General features: G+C 30.3%; 1 long non-coding RNA gene across 1 annotated transcript; it reads right to left on the bottom strand.

Annotated features, from left to right (window-relative positions):
- Positions 1–4,013: 4,013 nt before the first annotated feature.
- On the bottom strand, positions 4,014–9,903 carry LOC147812632 (uncharacterized). Its single transcript, XR_015433333.1, has 2 exons — positions 6,060–9,903; positions 4,014–5,989 (listed from the first exon to the last, which is right to left on the bottom strand). It is a non-coding gene; the product is annotated as an uncharacterized LOC147812632 (long non-coding RNA).
- Positions 9,904–10,110: the final 207 nt, after the last annotated feature.

Here is a 10,110-nt window from a genome sequence, read left to right as displayed (position 1 = left end):
TAAATTTAAGAAAAGTGTATATAATATTATATATATACTTTTTTATAATTTTTCCACGCTTTAACCGCGTGAACATCTTTGTCGGCGATTGTCTTGTCTCTGACAATCTTAAAATAAGATGGAAGTGTTTAAATTGTATATGACACACGATTTTAAAAAATGGTGTAAAAGGTAATCATTAAAGTAAGCTATGCAATTAATAAACAAATCAACAAAGGATAACTGAAAAAACAAATATATAAAAAACACATTAACAAAGGATAACAAGCAAAAATTAAGCTAACAATTAATAATTAGCAAAAAAAACTAGTTAACAAGAAATCACAAAGAAATAACAGTGCATGTAAAACAAAAACTAACAGTTAATAACTATTGAATAAAAAATTGATCGAAAGAAATAATGAATCCTTTAATAATTGTGTTTTTGCAGTACATATTATTTTATTTCACATTCAAAATTATTATCACAAACAATTTAACCCCGTGTAAAATAGGTAATTAAACAACTTTTAATCTAATTTTTTTCATTGTGTGCCGTCAAATTTCGAAATCGTTAAAAGTGTGCCGCAACAAAAAAGAGGTTGAGAATCACTAGTCTATAGCATGGCACGTAGCAACTGGTTTGTTCCAATGCATCGTTCAAGAGTTTGTCTTCTGTGTTGGGTTCACAATAACATGCCTGCGGATTTGAATATTGATGGCTATCAATTCAGAATTGGATCGACCGTTCAACGCTAATTATAATAATAAACATGAAAATACTAGAATTCAAAATATTTTTTGCACGAAATGTAATATTTCTATATGTAAATTAAATGCTTTCCGTGAAATCTGTTTTACTTTGAATCCTAATCTTTGAAGGAAAAAAAAACTGTCGCAAAATTAAATAAAAAACTTCTTTCATGATTATTTTGCAGAACAATAATTCTAATTAATTCTGATCATTTCAACGGAATCAAAAATGTCAACTGTCAAAAATTCAAGTTTAAAACTTGCCAGATTTGAAAAATATAATTAAAAAATTTGACAATTTGAAATTAAATCATTGAAATATTCAAAAATTAGCATAACTGTATAGTGTAATGAAATTAAATCACCTAAATTATACGTTTAGAAAAAGGATTTTAATCACTCGAGAGAATAGGAATCCTTCCTCGAATTTCTAGCAGATCTATTTATCCAACAGATGGCAGCATTAATTATTAAAAATTTAAAAAAAATGTAAAAAAGTTTTTTAATTTTTTGGTGCTATCTATTGTAGTAACATTTAAGCGTATTTTTACACAAATAGACATTTAAGAAAAAAATTTTTAATTCCTATTTTTTTATGTAAATAAAAAAAAAATGCTTTAGTTAAATTTCTTAGAAGGAAATACAAAAATTACTAACAAAGGATAACTAAAATGAAAGCATTAATTATTAGATATGTTTCTTATTTAAAAAAAACAAATGTGCATTTGAAATACTGTATTAATTGACCTTTATTTTGATAAATTCTCTCAATGCTCTTTTAGCCTTACTTTCTCAATGCTGCTACTTTCTTAAAAAGAGCAATTCTTAAAATTTGTTCTTCCAGAAGAATGTGAATGGAAAAAAAAAACTTTATTGTACTTTGTATTGTGCATATTATTTATTAAACATGATTATTCTTTTTCTTATTATAGAAATTTTTATACAGCAACTTGTAAATAGAAATATTTTAAAAATTTTCGTAAATGGAAATACAGTCAAACCTCAATTTAACGAAGTCACTAAATCCAGATAATAAGTTCGTTATATGGAAAATTCGTTAAATAGAAAATCACCTTTCGAAATACTTAAACACAAAACGGGTTTTAAATTCATGAACACTAGACATAATTAAAATAGCAATTAATGTACTCTTGTAAACTTGTATCAATTCTTGATTTTACAAATCTTAACCATAAAAGAAATCTGCATGGAAAGCAAGAATAGCGCATAACATTATTCAATATTACACTATGATGCTATATACATTTTCAACTAAGAAAAGGCTAATTTTATGCATAAAAATATAGTTGCATTTCTTATAGAAGTGATTTGTGGTTTTAAACATACTTTACCACACGCGTTCTTAAGTTTAATTGCTACGGATAGAATCAGTTAATTTGAACTAACTTTGAGTATTTATTTGAAATGCAAACAAAAAGGTAAAGAGAAGTTTCTGCTTTCTTTAAGGTAAATTTTAGAGAAAACATTAATACATTTCATAAAGTAGTGGCTTCAAAAATTAATTCAAGGTCATTTTCTCCATAAAATAAACAAGTTTGAAATGTTAAGAAATATTTTGGAAAATAGGGAAAGTGGATCTCAATGAAAAGTTCGTTAATTAGAAAATTCACTTCGTTATTTGGAAGTTATTTTACGAAGAAATTTCCAAAATGTTCCTGGTTCTGTGCCGCAACTACCACTATAAATATTAAATACCAAATCACTAGTATATAAGACATGTTAACTTGATTCTATCGCGAGGTACCTTTTGATAGATAAAGGTTGACATAGTCGTATTAACCTAACTCCCTAAAATGGTGACCCGGACGTGATATGAACTCGCTAACATGATGGATGGTCCATATTAAAACAGTTGATTTGCTTAATATAAACTGCTCAAAAAAGAACAAAAAAGGATCCGGTGAAGTAGATAAAGTTGCCCGGTAATAAACAATACAGGAAAAAAATTAGCGAAATGTGCTGTAAAAAAAATGGAGAAAAAAAGAAAATAAATAAAATAAGAAGGAAAATTAGCGAAATGTGCTGTAAAAAAATTAAGAAAAATAAAATAAAAAAGAACATTAGCGAAATCCTCTAAACAAAAAAAATTAATGAGCGAAATGCTACGAAGAAAAATATAATGAGCAAAAATTAATATAAATAAATAAATAAAACAGCATGAATCAAGTAGTGGTAATAGTTCATCGAATTATTATCACAGATAAAATTCGGGAAGGGAAGTAATATAGAGTAGCTACCACTACAAATATTAAATACCAAATCACTGGTATATAAGACATGCTAACTTGATTCTATCGCGAGTTACCTTTTAATAGATGAAGGTTGACATAGTCGTATTAACCTAACTTCCTTCAATGGTGACCCGGACTTGCCATGAAATCGCTAACATGATGGATGGTCCACAATAAAACAGTAAATTTGCTTAATATAAACTGCTAAAAAAAGGATCCGGTGAAGTATATAAAGTCCCCCGGTAATAAGCATAATAGGGAAATAATGAGCGAAATGTGCTGCAAAAAAATGAAGAAAAGAAATAAAATAAAAAAGAAAATTAGCGAAATGCTATAAAAACAGAAAATGAAGGAAAAAAATAATGAGCGAAATGCTACGAAGAAAAAATATAATGAGCAAAAATGAATATAAATAAATAAAACAGCATGAATGAAGTTAATATTTCATCGAATTATGAGCACAGATAAAATTCTGGAAGGGAACGTAACTACCACTTCAAATATTAAATACCAAATCACTGGTATATAAGACATGTTAACTTGATTCTATCACTAGGTACCTTTTGATAAGATGAAGGTTGACTCCCTTCAGTTTCTCGAAAAAATTTGTAAAATACAGAAATTCGTAAAAATGAAGTTCGTTAAATAAAAGTCCGACTGTATTTCATACAGGAACTCGTAAAATTAAAGATGCTAAAAAACAATTATTTATCACGTTTTATGCATCAGAAGAGAAGCTACGGAAACTGACCCTTAAATATTGAAGTCATTCTTTCGAACAATAAAGATTTGCACTCACTTCGTGGAAATTCGACCTAGAACAAAAACTTACTCAATTTGATATAGTTTATTTTGCTCAGCGTTGAAACAGGTGCTACAGAAATAACTTTTCGCAGATATGTACTTTTTTTTAATCTGAAAACAATAACATTAGTTTAATTATACTTCCATATCGGGAAATTTCAATCTAAAAACCTTAAACGAATCCTAGGAAAAAGATAGTCAACCAAACAATAATCAAAAACTAAATTTCAAGTATAAACACATTTATTTATCACTAAAATATTACAAGACAAAGTTGAAATGGAAATTTAATCTGTACATTATGTAAAAAGTTTAACGCAATTTACAAAATTTAACAACTTCAGTTATCCAATAGCGAAATATTCCGATACAATATCAAAATTATGCAACAAAACACCATATCAAAATGAGCTACCCATTTAAATTGGATAAATTTGAAGAGGCAAATTATGGAAAGGGAAAAAAACACACATTAATACAATTTTTCTACTTTTTTCACAGCTATAACCCTTATGAACAATACAAATATATTACATAGAATATATTACATAGAACAGAATATATTACATGGAATAGAAATATATTACAGTGAATAAAATACTAAGTTTGAAAAAACTTTGACAGGGACAATAAAAGCTTTGGTGACTGAGAGCAGTTAATCTGAAAGTTTGTTTTAAAGGATTGAATCTAATATAAAAATATAATTTTTCTCAACCAGCAGTGAATACAAGCAAAGTCTTAAGAGTTACTTAATTTAAAATTTGGAATCTCATATTTTCGCATATTCAGATAAAAAAATTTCCATGAAACAGCTAATTTTCGCATAAATCTGTATTAAAATAAAAAGTTTTAAGAAATTAGAAGCAGGGGTTTTAATTTTATTAATCTGAATGGATCTTTAAATTTTACTCCCTGAAAACAGCTTATTTCCAGAAAACATTTGAAATTAAGGGAGAAATTGCAATTAAACTAATTTCAATAATCTGAAATTACATTTTATTTCATGAAATTAAGCCTACACATGAAAAAAGTAAAATTTATTTATGAAATATACGGGAAGTTTTTCTATGAAATTATAAATCTACTTGATAACTTAAATAAAAGGGGATTTTGATCAAAGTTACTTAACATTAAATAACACATTTAAAAATTTTCTAGACTAATTTAGAAATTGAATTAAATCATTTTGAAAATGGGTTTTCTCCAATGGATCCAAAGTGAAGAACACCCCTTTTCAAAATGACAAATTCAATATTTAAAAAATTTCCCTACAAAAGGCTTAATTTGTTTTTCAAGACTTTAAGGTATCGAAGAAATTTCTAACCAATATTAATAGAAAATTAATCACTGCTCGTATCAATTAATCACGAATATGTTTACACAACTAGTTTTCCGTAACTAATTTTCTAGGAAAAAAAAGTCACATTTTGTTTTTAAATTATTCCTAAACGCCACGCTTTATATAACCTCACTCTGCGATCGCTTCTCTGCTCTTAGCCTAAAAAGCTTTCTAACAGTAAAAAAACAGGTACTGTGGACACTTTTCATGTAGGCTCTGGAATTACATAAACTAGGTAATATTTTACACAATATGTTTAATAGTTTTTGTTTAAAAAATATTTTTTCTAACATTATCTTCCATTACACAACAACAACAAATGAAAGTCGGTATAACAACTAAGTAAACAATCAATACGGACCTTAGAGTTTAACATTTTATAAATAAGCTGAAAAAATTCTACATGCTATTGCAGGCCTTTGAGCAAGAACCACTTAAATCTATTCACCAAAACTCAATGATTGGAAAACAGGCTTGTTTAGTAATATAAATCTATATGTTGCAAATATAAATCTTCAGTTCCATAAGAATGGAATCAAAACCAGAAGACAAGGGAACACCTGGATCAAACTAGCCTTCATGGAGGACTTTGTTGCAACTAACCCGCATTTGCGTTACATGGTGAGGAAAACCATGAAAGACCTCCCACGGTTAGCCCGAAGGTAAGCCACTATCCGTCTACCACTAAAGACATTTAATGTCAGCACTGTGGTCTGTGTGAGTATATGTCTACAACAGCAGATTCTGGAGCCACTTCATTCTGAGCCACTTCATTGGGAGGGCAAAAACTAATCCCCATTTGATAAAGATTGCAGAACAACGTTGAGAAGCTCTTTCATCTGGATATCACAAACCCATGAATCTGGATAATAAGATTTTTTGTTTAAATAGAGGCTTTGGGTAAGAGTGAAAAATAAAGGTTATCGTCTCACCTGCATGACCAACAAGGAATAAAGTTTTCTTTTTTTTTAAAGATAGTGCAGCTTTTCCTAGATTCATCTGATTCTTTATTCAAAGCTTAGCATCCTTTTCAGTTCCCCAAAACGTGTCCATCAGCAGCATGTCGAGAAGAAGGTCAATTCTGAAAAATACAAGACACACGAGCAGTATCCATGCGCAAAAACAGAAGGAGAAATTAAACAATCTAAACCAATAATGTAGAATAAACCTTTAAACCAGCTTCGAAAAAAAAGAATAATTAACTTTAAAAATTTGAATTTTATACCAGATTTAAGTACTTTTTAATGTTATCATAATACATATATATTATTGCACAGGGAGAACACGCTATTTTGGCGTTTTTATGCATTGATAACTTTTATTTTGAGCTTTTATTTTCATTCAAATTTGAATGCTTTTGTCAATTACTAAAGATTTCTCAAAGTAAATTTTAAGAAAAGTCAAAAGAATGCAAACAAAAAAGAAAGAGTTCCAGTTGAGTTTTAATTTAGAAATGAACAGAAGAAACTAAATCAGTATTTAAAAATACTAAAAAAATTTGAATTAACTGCTAATTTGAAAGATATTGAAATAAGATCTTAAAATTACTGAAGATAAAAATCCATCAGAAATAGATTTAAAATAAAGTTAAACAATTTAAATGACTTTGAATAATTTCGTTACAGGAATAATTGAATAATTACGATTTAATAATTTTAGTCTTCCAATATTCTGTTAAAAACTTAAATATATAACAAGTTTTAAATTTAACTACGCATTTTTACACCTTTCTTACCTTGACAATTAGGGTTTCCATACATTGTAAAATAACAAATTAGTTTATACCTGCTTCACCTAAGCATTAGGTTCATTTATTTCTTTTTCTCATAGAATCAAATTCTGGTGACTTAAAGTGGGTTAACACTAAAAAATTTAATCTCATAAAATTGACTCACTAACAAAAATTTATTAAGTAAAAATAAGCTTTCTTGAAAAAACTCCGTTTGATAGTGAGAAGTGTGAATTTAGGGTAATTCCAGGACGAATAACACCTCATCGGGAAGCATAAGCGATAGACTCTACAGCCGTTGGTGGGCCAAGGACTTTCGTATCTTTATAGATCTTCCTCGAAAAGGTATTAGATTCTTTAAATTGCTTTGAAATCTAAATTAGTGTAGTCAATCCACGCTGTTCTCTGGGCCTGGATCTAGTGCAGGATCCTTTTTTTGAACATTAAGAAGGATGAACTGTTTTTGAACAATAAGAAGGATTGCTCAATTTGGCAGTAGTTGCCAGCTAAATTCTATACATTTTATTGTTGCAATGCAGCTTGCAATCGTTGTGTAAATACCTTCAAGTACAAGTGGCATACTTTGCTGCCATAATCCGCAAAATTATACTTCAAAAAGATATCATTTTAAGAAAATTTTGACTAAGCTCAGGCTTCTAAATCCTACGCGAACACAAGTTAAAAAATTTAGTGATTTTCATCGTAAATATGATAAATTAGATTTTCAAATTAATAATTTCGGTATCAAGAAAATTCTTATTCGCAAAGGTAGATCCATGAAGATATAGAAGTTTATCTTAAGAAACCGATTATGGCTTAGTTCAAATTTGGAATATTACAACTGTTCACATTTTCAAAATGCAACATTCTACAACCTAACTAATCTTACCCAGAAGCAATATTTACCCCCTTTTAATAAGAAAATATTAGAGACGTCAAAATTCGAGAATTCCGAGCACTATAAACGTTCTTGATCTAAGATTGAACGTTAGTAAAGCGCTGGGTGGTTTTTCAGGGCACGGACTTGCAATCTTTAGTTACAGTCCAGGACCTTAATCTAGCCCACCTCAGCTTAACTAGAGCGAGATGAATAATTTTTGTGCTTTAAGAAAGAAATCAGGCTGCAAACGCAAGGGTTATTCAGAGACTTCGGGTCACGGACTTGCGATCTAGCGTCGCAGTCCAGGACCACCCAGTTCTTTCGATACCCCGAGGCTTACTGCACCGAAGAACGGAAAAGTTCCTAAGCGGCTAACAAGTGTAAAGCTCGAAGAGGGGAGTGATATACGGCCGTTCTGCTCCAATTCGGATTTCACACTTATAGAGACCATCATCGGAAATTTTCCGTTTCATAACACGTTCATCAGTGATTCACAACGACATCGCGATGCATTTGCAAACATCAGGAATTTGCTTCATTAAATATCGTACAAAATCAATAAGCCAAAAATTCTTCCTTGATAACATTCATAGTGCTAAAAATCCTCGTTCAAATTGTATTTAAAGATATCCCCTATTTAAAATAACGACAGCTTCGACACTTTAATGCTATCAGTGAGACTCAAAAAAACTATAGATAAGAGAACTCTAGATCAGAGAAAAATGTGGATTTATCTGAGGATTTATCCAAAAAATGATCGGATGAAGTTTTAGCTCCCCAAAACATGTCCACCAGCACCATATCATCAAGACTGTAAATTCTGAAAAATACACGACACAAAAGCTGTACCTATGCACAAAAAATGATAAATTTAATCTAAACTAATGAGGTAGAATTAACCGATATTATGGATAGTGTTCTCTACACTAAGGAGCGCTGCTGGCCTTTGACTGCCTATACTTCCAGGTTACTGTTTCTTGGTGTATTTTAAAACCAACTTGATCACAATATGATGATCATTGAAACGCTGAAAAATGAAGAATATATTAAATGAAAAGTTCCTGGAAGAGCAAAGGAAGAGAAAAGTTTATCGTCTCACCTACTAGGCCAGTAATACTGCGATTGAACACTTTTTTGTCATTTATAACTTCAATTTGTTCCTTTTTCCATAGACCAGTATGAGGATTTATCCAAAAAATGATCGGATGAAGTTTTAGCTCGCCAAAACATGTCCACCAGCACCATATCACCAAGACTGTAAATTCTGAAAAATACACGACACAAAAGCTGTACCTATGCACAAAAAATGATAAATTTAATCTAAACTAATGAGGTAGAATTAACCGATATTATGGATAGTGTTCTCTACACTAAGGAGCGCTGCTGGCCTTTGACTGCCTATACTTCCAGGTTACTGTTTCTTGGTGTATTTTAAAACCAACTTGATCACAATATGATGATCATTGAAACGCTGAAAAATGAAGAATATATTAAATGAAAAGTTCCTGGAAGAGCAAAGGAAGAGAAAAGTTTATCGTCTCACCTACTAGGCCAGTAATACTGCGATTGAACACTTTTTTGTCATTTATAACTTCAATTTGTTCCTTTTTCCATAGACCAGTATGAGGATTTATCCAAAAAATGATCGGATGAAGTTTTAGCTCGCCAAAACATGTCCACCAGCACCATATCACCAAGACTGTAAATTCTGAAAAATACACGACACAAAAGCTGTACCTATGCACAAAAAATGATAAATTTAATCTAAACTAATGAGGTAGAATTAACCGATATTATGGATAGTGTTCTCTACACTAAGGAGCGCTGCTGGCCTTTGACTGCCTATACTTCCAGGTTACTGTTTCTTGGTGTATTTTAAAACCAACTTGATCACAATATGATGATCATTGAAACGCTGAAAAATGAAGAATATATTAAATGAAAAGTTCCTGGAAGAGCAAAGGAAGAGAAAAGTTTATCGTCTCACCTACTAGGCCAGTAATACTGCGATTGAACACTTATTTGTCATTTATAATTTCAAATTGTTCCTTTTTTCATAGACCAGTTGGATGATTTATATAAAAAATGATCCAATGAAGTTTTAGCTCCCCAAAACATGTCCATTAGCACCATATCGCGATGAATAAAAAATACTGAAGCAATATTTACCTCCTTTTGAATTAGAAAATATTAGAGACGTCAAAATTCGAGAATTCCGAGCACTATAAACGTTCTTGATCTAAGATTGAACGCTAGTAAAGCGCTGGGTGGTTTTTCAGGGCACGGACTTGCAATCTTTAGTTACAGTCCAGGACCTTAATCTAGCCCACCTCAGCTTAACTAGAGCGAGATGAATAATTTTTGTGCTTTAAGA

Source organism: Parasteatoda tepidariorum, chromosome 4 (genome assembly GCF_982258835.1).
Source record: "Parasteatoda tepidariorum strain Cologne lab strain chromosome 4, Ptep-v5.0, whole genome shotgun sequence".
Taxonomy (NCBI): domain Eukaryota; kingdom Metazoa; phylum Arthropoda; class Arachnida; order Araneae; family Theridiidae; genus Parasteatoda; species Parasteatoda tepidariorum.
This window is presented reverse-complemented; position numbering and strand designations above follow the sequence as displayed.